Source organism: Gorilla gorilla, chromosome 10 (genome assembly GCF_029281585.2).
Source record: "Gorilla gorilla gorilla isolate KB3781 chromosome 10, NHGRI_mGorGor1-v2.1_pri, whole genome shotgun sequence".
NCBI classification, from domain to species: Eukaryota; Metazoa; Chordata; class Mammalia; order Primates; family Hominidae; genus Gorilla; species Gorilla gorilla.
Window position 1 is genome coordinate 117455819 of NC_073234.2, and position 12410 is coordinate 117468228.

The following is a 12410-nucleotide window of genomic DNA, read 5'->3' on the forward strand; positions in this document are numbered from 1 at the left end:
TTACATCATTTGAGCTTATTCATTACTAATTCTGCTGTATAGAGAACAGAGATCATATTCTCACTCTTCTTATATCACCAAAAGAAAGAAAACATTACTCAAATGACTAAAATACCAGCAGAAGCCATACAATGAATAGTTAACAATATGAACAGGTATCTTTTCAAAGATTTCAGAGAGTTCCATTCTTAAGTATAGCTATATTAATGTTCTTTTAATAAGCAGAGTCCAATTCCATTTGAACACTTTAGACACAAAAATCAAATCTAATTCAAGAACCTCCCTGGGACTATATTACACATCTTCCCAACACTGGTACAAACACTAACTAATGACAATTTTAGAAGTGTATACGTTGCAAAAATAGTAAAAACACGTGAATCTCAGAGTTCAGGTTAAGAATATGAAAACACTAAGAAAAGAATATGACAGAAATAAAGACACATTTACTTGAAAAGGAAAGAGACTTGATGTATAACTAAACAGTTATTCCAAGTTCACTTGGTAAAGCTCTAAGGGGAGAAGATGTAATCAAATCTCTGTCAACTCCCCTCTCTTCACACCATCCCCAAGGATAAGAAACACTAAACTGATGTGTTCAATTTGAGGGCCTTGATTCTATCTCCTTAAAGGAGGCAGGGTCATGGCATGGGACCCTCCCTCTCACCCCGTGTGGCATAAGAAGGAAAGTACACCCAGATACACTCAGGAAAAAGCCCAATCACCTCTCTATTGCTGTTGCACACACTTCTTTTATCATTAGCCAGTTGTGATGTTCATTTTTTTACTTTTATTTTTAATTGACAAATAATAATTGCACGTTTATGTGTATAATGTGCTGTTTTGAAACTTGTACACATTGAGGAATAATCAAATTAGGCTATTTAGCATATCTGTCACCTCAAATATTTATTATTTGTGGTAAGAACTTTTAAAATTCTCTACCATAGCTATTTTGAAATATACATCTTGAAGATGGGATAGGAGTTTGTCTAAAATGAAAAGTACAAATACTTAGAAATATACACAAATCTTTATATAACCTATCATATGTACACTTGTCTCAAACTTTTAAGTATATGCTTGTCCAGATATACTCCTCCCCCTCCAAAATGCTGATTTTGTATTTCCCAGTAAAATCTGAGTTTAAGTCCAGGCATGCATATGTACAAACGTGACAGCTAAATTTATTACAAATTTAATATGAAAAGTCTTCAAAGTTAAGGACACTATATATAACAGAGTATCTTGCATCTCACAGATCTTGCCAAATTAAGTTAAATCATTAAATTTAATCCTCATTTTTTTAAATCAGAGAATTTTATGTCAAAAAATTTAATTTTTATTTACTTCAAAAAAACTGTCCAGAAAAGATAGCTATAGAAAGAGTCATAATCACTTATTTTGGCTATGGAGGAGAAAATACCCACATCCCCTTTCACAGCCTGCTAGGTTAAATAAGGTTAGGAAAGCAAAGGCTTTCTTTTGAGTTTACAGGTTACTTAGAAGACTCTCATGAGAGGTAGCAAAGGCAATGTGGTCATTTGCAGGCCCATTTATATACTTACCTTGGTAACTGTTGTTTTGTCTTATAAATTAGTAAAATTTAGCTTATTAAGACTCAGGTAAAAATGAATACTTAAATGCATTCTAAATAATGCATGAATCAATATAAATAGTACCATCTTTGAATTCTCTTCAAAACCATACCTCTGAAAGCAATATTGTTCCATGAGGCAATTTTAAAGATATTCTGAAAAGTGCATTATAATAGGTTTGGAAGTCAAAGAAGGTAGAAGATAAGTTTAATGACCAAAAAGAGAAAAACAAAAAGAAAAAAGCCCACTTGCTAGGGGCATCCGATGTGAACAGATTCAAGTTTGGAATAAAGAAAGCAAGAAATTAAAACTAACACCACTTTTGAAATATATATCTAAAACTAAGACTTGAATGAAATATATTTAAAAACAAAACATACTTAATAACAAAATTAATTTTAATAATAGAGAAAGCTGATTACTTGAATGACACAGCTGGGAATTTAACTTGATAATTAAATCTCATTCAATTATTTAGGATAACAGGGGGTAAGTTAGGAGTTTGAAACATTCCACAAAAAAATATGAGTGCCAGGAAAAAAGAGAAGAAGAGCAGAGTTAATGTCATAGTTCTTTAAAAAGACCTCTTGGCTTCTACTAACTATGGTTTGATGGTATAAGGTCTTTCTATAAACTCAAGCATGTGATTTATTTATTATATTTAAGCATAATCCACAGGACGTCATTGGAAAGGTTACACAAATAAGTTACAAAGCCAAGAAAAGAGAAGGAAGGAGAATGAGGTTGAAAAAAAAATTTCCTAAAATATAGCAAAGAAAGTGTATGTTGGGTGGAGGTGAGGGGAAGCAATGCGTGGGAAGGGAGGAATGGGGAACAAGGAAGTTGGTAGAATTAGATAAGCCCTCTATTTGAACATCAGCTTCATGGAATTGATTATAAGAATAATAAGAATTATAAGAATAATAAGAATTATATAATAAGAATAATAAGAATTATATCATAATAAGAATTATAAGAATAATAAGAATAAGAATAATAATAAGTATAAGAATAATAGAAACCTTAACCTGTAAGCTCCAAATTTGAAAGTTAGTTTCTGGGGCCTGCTTACAGCAGAACAGCACAGATACACATACAATTTGGCATTTTTAGTCATTTCTGTATATGCATATGGGTAAAGAAAAATATATACAATTGCTAATATCTTAACTGATTCTGAGACTTACTATCACTACCTTAATACAAATCTCATAAAGCTTGATAAAAAAGAACAATTTGGCCTGTGTTCCAAAGAATGCATTCCAAAGGGATTTGCTGTTGTTTCCAGTGATGTTGCTTAGAAAATTCGTTGTTTTGCTATATTCTTCCTTAGAAGTCAAGTAACAGAGTCTGGTTTGTTAAACACCAAAAAGAAGTGTCCAATTTCTGATCGCCAACAGACAAAGCTACTGGTGGTCTAAGAAGGACAAGAAAGACCTCAAAACTGAAGTCTACTGAACTGTGGGATTTTTTTTGGCAAGTGAAAATGACAGTGTGTCCAACATAAGTAATGAAGAAGAGAGAAGGCAGCCATAAGTCTGATGTTCCAAAAAATCACGTCTGTATTTGCGTCACTGGAGAAAGTGTGTAAAGAAGCCACACTAATGAAATTATGATGGCAGCACTAATAGTTAAATACTAGTTTCTTATATCACAAAAAACTGTTTGGAGGTTTATAGTCCTGCCAATATTTACATTTATTTCTTATTGTGTTAAAGAAAGTCAAACTACAAAATCCTTTTATAAACCATGGTGAAATTTTCCTAAAGTTTTAGATTAGAAGGGGGAAAAAAACTTCATTCTCAATTTAAGAGAGATAAATGACTTTCCTTGTTTAAAAATAACTAAAAATGCTCCTTATATTTTAGAGTTTTTCCTCTTAGTTTAAGAGTGTGAATTGTAACAATTCAATTATGAAAGATGAAAAACATGAAGTTTTCTTCCCTACCTAAGGCAATAATAAAAAATAGATCTATTGAATATGTTGGTGGAAAAAACTTTTTCTTTGCAGAGTGCGGGAACTAGTAGAATTTGAAAAAACGCTATGGGTTGTTAAAAGGCAGCTAGTCCCCCAATCAGGCTCCTTTCACTTAAAATTTAACTTAATAAAATGGACTCAATCATATCTTTGCCTTCTGAATTTCAACAGTCCTATTTAAAAAATACTTTACTGAGGCCGGGCGCAGTGGCTCATGCCTGTAATCCCAGCACTTTGGGAGGCTGAGGTGGGCGGATCACCTGAGGTCGGGAGTTCGAGAACAGCCTGACCAACACAGAGAAACCGTGTCTCTACTAAAAACACAAAATTAGCCAGGCGTGGTGGCACATGCCTGTAATCCCAGCTACTCAGGAGGCTGAGGCAGGAGAATCACTTGAACCTGGGAGGCGGAGGTTGTGGTGAGCCAAGATTGCACCATTGCACTCCAGCCTGGGCAACAAGAGTGAAACTCCATCTCAAAAAAAGAAAAAAAAAAAATTACTGTATTTTATGAAATAAATAAATTAGTAGGATGTACACTTAGGATGAAATTTTCAGATTAAATATTATATATAATGGATTATTGTTCACTGAACAAATCATAACACAAAAGAAAACAAATGCTCAATGACCTTTTCTCCTCAAAGCTTTCAGTGAAGAAATATCAATTAATTTAAATAAATTTTTTAATCACTGTAAAATGAATATGGCTACCTAAAAAAAATGGTAACTTTATTTCTAATGACCTATACAGATCTAGAAAATATTTGATAAACAACTAGTTCCTGGAAACAAATTATTCAAAAATGAACATTTTCACAGCAATTAAATGTCACTAAGGATGGCTATAATAAAAAATGTGATATTAGTATTAAAATATTCTCAGCTATATGATTATGACAACAGTGGTATCAGTGAAGAATAAATAGATGAGAATTGAGGGAGGCATATATAGTATTACCAAGTAGGTACTGACATGACAACCACATAACTATTTAGTATCTGCCCACTACATGGCCAGTACTTCCTTCACTCTTCTAGCTTTATCACACACCAGAAAAAGCAAGAAATTTAAAACCTGAACTTAGCAGTATCATTGTTTACCGCCCTCTAACAAACATTTATAACAAGAAAATTTAAAAATATGCAAAAGGGCAAATACATAATAGAAAGGCAGATTTAATGTCCTTTCAACATTAAATCTGTACACAGTATGACTGGTTCTAAGCTCCCTAACTTTCAAGGCAACATGGAGGGTTCAAAAGGCAGCTAAAATGATGGAAAAATCATAATCTGTAAAACTGGCATAATCATTCTTCACACATGATTTCTTTAGAGGCCAGTTCACTGACTTTAGCAGAGAGTAATTTTTGAAATTTCTTGTCAAAATTATGACAAAAGTTATCTTTCTCTAGGTCCTCTGTATACTGGGGCCATGGCAAAGCATAGGTAATATGGCAGGGGCTTCCAGTTGGCGGCTGTCACAGTTTTCTGTTTAAGGGAAAACTCTATCCAAACCTTCTTGCATTTGATATAAGCTAGAAAGTAGAAGGAGGAGGACAAATGTCAGAGGTCATTTGAATTTCATTTATCCCAACTCAAAGTTACTACTCATATAGTCTACTATTTTGCTAAGCTTTGCTTCTTTCTTTTAGTTGTAGTCAGACCTGCCTAACTTACTTAGTTCATGGGAAGAATAAAATATTTTTACTTAAAATTTTCAAAGTTGGCTAAATTATACAATTAATTAAACAGATAAATGTTCATTTGTATCTTTTCTTTATATTCATAAGTGTGGCAAATCAAAGTCATTGGTCATGAAGCTTTTATTTTTCAATAAACAGAATGAGGCTAAAACAACACAAAAGTTATTCCCCCATCCCACAAATCTTCATGTACTCAAAAAATATTGATCTTGATATTGATTAGTAAACCTTGGGTATTATAAAAGAAATGAAATACATATTAATATTATTATACCTATAGTTAAAAAACAATGAAAAAAGAAATTACATCGTTATTAAGCTAAATCTGTAACAGTGTTTTTCACAGCTATGATTATGTATGAACCAGTAGCTCCTCCTTTTTAACTATACTTTGACTATACTGTTGATCACTGATGAGGAAACTACCTGGAGTTCTCTAAACCATGGAAAGCCACATTGGGGTCATATCCAAAAAATGTTTTAAAGACTTTAATTACTCTTACAATAACTATATCTTGTTTGTCATCTAAAGAACATGCTACCTCATGCTTGACTGGTTTCACAAGGTCCAAGGTGCATAACTTCTTGATGAACATCTTTAACAATCATTTAGAAGCTCCTCATCCTTAGGTAATGGAAGTCACATTTCCTCAGGCCAACATCCACCACTGGCAATGGATGCATCAGAACCACCAGAACCAAAGAGATTATTCAATTCACATTTTAAGCCAGCCAAAGAAAATAGAGCTTTAAAAAAATCTAAGTGTCTAAGAGACTGTTTTGGCAAATATGGTTTCAAAAAATACAAGTCATTAGCTTCTTAATGTGGAAGTCGGACTTGCCCAATGCACAATTTATTACTGGCAGAGGATTCACCATGATCTGCCAGTAAAAAGGGGAGAATTGTTGGAAAAGTGATCTATGTACACAATTCCAGTTAAGTTATAAAAGCAATATGTAATTTAGTAAAGGCTTGTGCTGCACTATTATGACAACAAACATTAAATCAAAATCAATTATCTGCCACATTTGGAACACAACAGTATTACTCACTGAAAAATCTTGTATAAAACTTGCTTAAAAAGGAAAAAAAAGTCAGAAAATGCCAGCAGGTGTTCCAGGAACATTCATTAGTAAAGAGATCCAAATTTGGGGATCAATTAATAGATCATAAATCTAAAAGGAACTTCAGATCTCATTTTATGTATGAGGGAACTGAAGTCTTGAGAGGTGACATGACTTGATGTGATGGCAAAGCTAAGAAACTATACCATGTTGTATTCCAGAAGTACTGGGAAAAGATCTGGGTGTATTCCTAGGCAATGAAATTTTCTCCCAGAGAAAGAACAACTTTTCTTTCATTGTTTTAATCTAATCATTGTTTTATCTCTCAGAGGGTAGTAATCCAGCAGTGACAGAAAAAGGCATGGAGACCAAAAAACAAGGTATTACTTATTACTCCGTCAACTGGTACTTGTGATTAGTGAAGGACTGTGTTGGTTTTTGTACAAAGGAGTTTATATTGATTACATAGTTTTCATTATCTAGACTGTAAAATAGATTTACAGGTACGTGGCAAGTGAAGCAAGGCACATATAAAAGCAAGGCATTCCAGGCGATAGTTAGTACCCAAGAAGAGGGAGTTTTCATGGCAGTTTAGAGAGGAAGCCAAAGGGGTCTGTAGTTCATCCTGATATCCAGGAAGTCTTAAAATCAGGAAAAATCTGTTTTTGTAACCCGCAAGACTTTCATTCATATCTGAAGTGAATGATCACATCAGAAGTCTGCAAATTAAAGCTTTCTATGCTACAGAAGAAGCTGAAAGGTCTTGAAAAACACAATTCTATCATATCACAGAAGACAAAAATCGTTCTAAACAATAATTCAAATAGTAGGAGAAATGGTTAAAAGATTGTTGAGGAGCTATGTATCAAGATGATACTGAGTGAAAGTATATTACACTTTGGAAAAAGAAACTCAGTATAATTGTAATAGAGGTATTAAGACTCTTCTTATGCGGCAGTAACTAATATTTTTAAATGACAAGAATATAAAGGCAACTGAAAAGAGACAAATCCTATTATTTCCCTTTCACAAGGTGAAAGACCTTGTGGCACTGTTAATTCCCTTTTGAATGCATAGAGATGGTTATTCTTAGGATCTTAGGATTAGATATTGTTGGTATAAAGGATTAGATATTGTTGGTATAAATACAGTTATTTTTTTTTCAGAAAGAGTTTTTTTTTTGAGACTATGTCATCTTCCTTTGTGTTAATATAAACAATTCCCTAAAAGCTGACATGTAGGCTTCTAAAACTGTTTCTATAAGCTGTAGTCATATGTACAATGGATGGTAAACTACTCAAGGTCATACTAATGGACAAATTAGAACTCATTTAAAGAATTATGTTGTTATCGGTCTTTCTCTGCATTAAGAACTAAAACTGAATTTTGAGTGGTGGGTAAGCAAATGTTAGTCACCCCTAAAGTTGAGAAAAATTGGGTATTTTAATACATATCTAAAATCTTGTTGGGAAAGTGAAACACTTTTCAGTATGATAAGGTAGTCTGTAATGAAGTCACCCTCTAGAATTAGCTGGGGTTAGGCTCCTCCTTATAGCCAGTGGTCAAATTTGCTTTTCTATCTATATCCCCCTGAACCCTGTTTGTTCTCAGTTATACTCAAAGAATTGAACCACATTTTCAGAGTGAACAACTGATTAGAAGACAAACACAGAAAATAGGAAGGCATATCACCATCCTGAGGTATAGAGATACAAAGCTATCTGTATTATTTCCATGTCAATGACAGAAAATGAATGGTTCAATGGTACAAATTATAATAGGTCTCTCATGATTGTTCTTCACTCCACTTCTCTGAGGCATTTTCTAAAGCAAAGTGGTACTGTTATCTGCTCTTCCAGTTAAAAGTTATAATTTGGTAATGGAATGGATATAGGAAACACAACTAGCTATGCAGATACTGCTGAAGAATAATATTTTAGGTGATAACTTATGACATTAGAATGACTGTACTCTTGGAAAAGTGCTAAGTGGTTTGGAAGAACCAAAAGATTATGTTGACATAATACCCACAGGTATGTTCAAGAAGCTTTACGCTGAAATCAAAAGATTAAAACATCCTCAGTTAAAATTTTAAGACTAGACCTATGAATAACAATAATATAATAGGGAAAAAACAGTGGAATAACTGCCAGGAAATTATTAGGAGGAAAATGTAAACAGCAAACAAATCCAATAGCCTAAAAAAAAGTGTGTGTGTGTGTGTGTGAGTATGTAAATACAGCAAATCTGAAATTTCAAAATAAGTAAATCTTGGGGACTGCCAATACTTAATGGGAAGAAACTTGTATGTATGAGAACTGGCATTTCAAAGAAATGTCTTACAATGTTTCCCAGCAGAAAGAGGACAATAACCGTAAATCAAAATATATACACATATATGGAAATTCTTGAACATGAGATAAAGAAACCCCTAAGTGAGGCTAAAAGAAGGCAGAAATTTTATCAGATGGGGCATACTTTTTAGCTACCTAGCCGGATGGAAGATTTAGATAAGGCTTTCTTAAAACACTGTAAACAAGCAGAAAGATACAGACATGATGGGGGATATTATCCATCTACAGGTACTAGCAGCTTAATTTTGCCTATATTAGAATACCTGATAAATTCCTAAGTTGCCCCACTGAAAATTTAATTCCTCAATAAAGGGAGCAATGAGGCAAACATGCAACTATTTGTGCCTAAGTTTGAACACAAAGGCCAAAATAAATGATAATGAAGAAGGGACAGGAATTCTGGTAGTGATTATGCCAAGGAAAGAAAATTCCTGGGCATTGTCAAATGTGTAGCCTACATCTGTTGTTGGAAATTTTGACAGTCACTCATGATACATTTAGAAAACAGAAGAAGAAGGAGTGAATTTATAGATGGTTCAATAATCATAATCCAAAAAATAATGGTTGGCAGATTCATGTCAACCTTGAGGAAGACCTCTGCTGGGTCTATTCTTGTTTTAGTCCTGAAAAATATTTTAAATTGATAACTTGAAGAAATGAGAGCATATTTATACATATCCAGGTAGCACAAAGTGAGGAAGGAGAGATCATATGCAGGATTACATATAGAGTCCATTAACAAATATTGATTGAGCACCTTTATGGGTAAGGTGTTAAAATGAATACACGGATTAATCAAGATACCATTCTTCCTCTCATGGTTCCATTTGCAACTGGAGATACAAAAATATGTACAGATAATCATAAAACAGAGTATTAAGCGACAAACTCCAGGAAGAATACTGGTAAAGTCATTGGATAGGTCAACAAAAGGAGCTGTTAGTTCTAGCTTTACGTGTGTTGGTGGGTTTAGAATCTGGAATGATTTAGTGGACGCAATCATAGGAGCATGTTAGATAATAGAATTTGGACATGCAATAATAAAGAGAAAGAGAATCTAGATTCAGAGAAGGAAAAGCATGGAGCTTATATAGGGAATGGTTTGTGGTTTTGTCTGATTAAAGAATGGAGTTCAGGGCTGGGTGTGGTGGCTCACGCCTGTAATCCCAGCACTTTGGGAGGCTGAGGCAGGTGGATCACCTGAGGTCAGGAGTTCAACACCAGCCTGGCCAACAGGGCGAAACCCCGTCTCTACTAAAAGTACACAAATTAGCTGGGTGTGGTGGCAGGCACCACCTTAATCCCAGCTACTCAGGAGGCTGAGGCAGGAGAATCGCTTGAATCCGGGAGGCAGAGGTTGCAGTGAGCCATGATCGTGCCCCTTTGCTCCAGCCTGGGTGACAAGAGAGAGACTCCGTCTCAAAAAAAAAATCCAATTCAGGACAGGGAGCAATAGGAAATAAAAGTTGGGTAATAAGGTTCTGGGATGCAGGTTGGCACAATAAACTAAAAACAATAAAATTAAATTTAACTTGGATGAACTTCTAGTTTTAGGATGGCAGTTTGATGTAGCTCCCCCCTTTCTTCTTGAAAATCACCCCTAAACAATTCGAAACAGAATATGACCTCCAACTTTAATGACTAAGAAGCATATATGAACCAATTACATAAAAATTAAGAGCAGATAGAAGAATGATTGATGACTTAGCAGAGCAAAAGAAGGTCAAGTCCATATGCCTGAAGGAGGAGATGCCAGGAAGAAGCAGCCCTTCCAGAACACTGAAAATGCTTAGGAAATAGATATACCCTCACCAAAGGCAGAAAGGAGACAAAGGGCTAACAACAGAAAAATTTGTCTTAAATCAGAAACAGTCTGAGGCAGAAGAAATTGAAACCCTAATCATACTCAGTGACATCAAGCAAAAAGGATGGGCTGGAGTTAAGTGCTAAGTACTGCTAGAAAAAAGTTAAGGCTTTTTAAAAATAAAACAATTATTTATTTTCTTAAATGCTTTTAAATTTAAAAAATGTAAATGATATTAAGATACAGTTTAAAATATTTTTAAGCAGTTCTTAATCAGGAGTTTTTTTCCAAAATACATATGCTGTATGTACCAAGTACCAACTTTAGAGATTCTAATTTTGTAGGGTAGGGCCCAGGAACTTATATTTTGGAAGTTTCTCAAACCACTGAGTTAGTGTGAAAAAGGAGTCCATCACCTAAACCTATCAAAAGGTGAAATAGTATAGACAAATTATAAGCATTTTCATTCACAGGACTATGTACAAGGTATTGTTGCAGGAATGAGGAATACTGTAGTACCCAAAAAAATCCCCTGTGCTTGCGGAGTTTATAATTTTGTAGGGAAGAGAGAGAGTAAATACATAAAATATGTAGAATGCTGGACGTTGATAAGAAGAAAAATACAGCAGAGAAGGCGTAAAGGGAATTGGGTAGGAGGACACTGCAATTTAAAATAGGGTGGCCAAGGAAGGCTGTACTTAGAAGGTAATATTTTTGAATACAGACTTGAAGGAAGTGAGGGAGCAAACCATGAAGATATCTGGGGAAAAGTGTTTCAGGCAGACAGAACAGCTGAAGCAAAGGCACTGAGACAGGGGCTGCCAATGTATTTATTCAAGGGACATAAAGGAGGCCAGTAGAGCTGGAGAAGAGTGAGTGAGGATATGAGATCATAAAGGTAACAGGGGAGCTAAACTGTATAGGATTTCTTGGGCCTATGAAGGATCTTGGCTCTTATTCCTAGTGAGGTGATAAGACATATGAATAAAAAGTAAATATTTAAAGGGTCATTTATTTTATTCGGTTTTTTTTTTTTGAGACAGAGTTTCACTCTTGTTGCCCAGGCTGGAGTACAATGCGCGATCTCGGCTCATCGCAACCTCTGCCTCCTGGGTTCAAGCGATTCTCCTGCCTCAGCCTCCCGAGTAGCTGGGATTACAGGCATGTGCCACCATGACCAGCTAATTTTGTATTTTTAGTAGAGACAAGGTTTCTCCATGTTGGTCAGGTTGGTCTCAAACTCCCGACCTCAGGTGATGCGCCCGCCTCGGCCTCCCAAAGTGCTGGGATTACAGGAGTGAGCCACCATGCCCGGCCCGGGACATTTATTTTATATGTATATTTATGACTGAAAAGCAATCGAACTTGTTCACATAATTAATAACAAAAATAAAAATTGCAAGTGGTATCTGGAAACCTTAGTTGGCTAAATAAATCTAGATAATACCTAATACAGTAGCTTAGCTTAAAGTAAGTGTTTGATAAATATTTGTGAAATAAACAGATGGTGGATTTAAAAAGAAAAAGATTTTTTGAAGTTCTTGTAAAATTGAAGACAATTATCAAGAATTTAACAATTATCCTAAGATGCAGCCTTCATAAAGATTTCAGGGCATTTTTACAGAGTATCACCTAGTAGATTTTCCTGTTTGTTATTTTATATAGGTTTGGCAAGAAGGGGCTAACATAAAAAATCTTTCTGAGTCATTTAGAAGCATCTCCCTTTTGTTTAAAAGAGCGAAACAGTTTTTGTTGTTGTTGTTGTTTTTTAACAAGTCTATGTTTTAAGCTTAGGCTTTCCTGGGTTCTAGCTTTAAAAACGTGTTCATCATGATTCATACTTAAACTGGCTTTGTTTTATTCTTGTTAATTAAAAAAAATTCATCTATTTTCATCCCAAAGTCT

The 12410-nt window shown here is 34.5% G+C and overlaps 1 protein-coding gene across 3 annotated transcripts in view; it reads right to left on the bottom strand.

Annotated features, from left to right (window-relative positions):
* WASHC3 (WASH complex subunit 3) overlaps positions 1-12410 on the bottom strand; it is a 49740-nt gene that overhangs the window by 13351 nt on the left and 23979 nt on the right. The gene's annotated exons all lie outside the window — the stretch shown is intronic.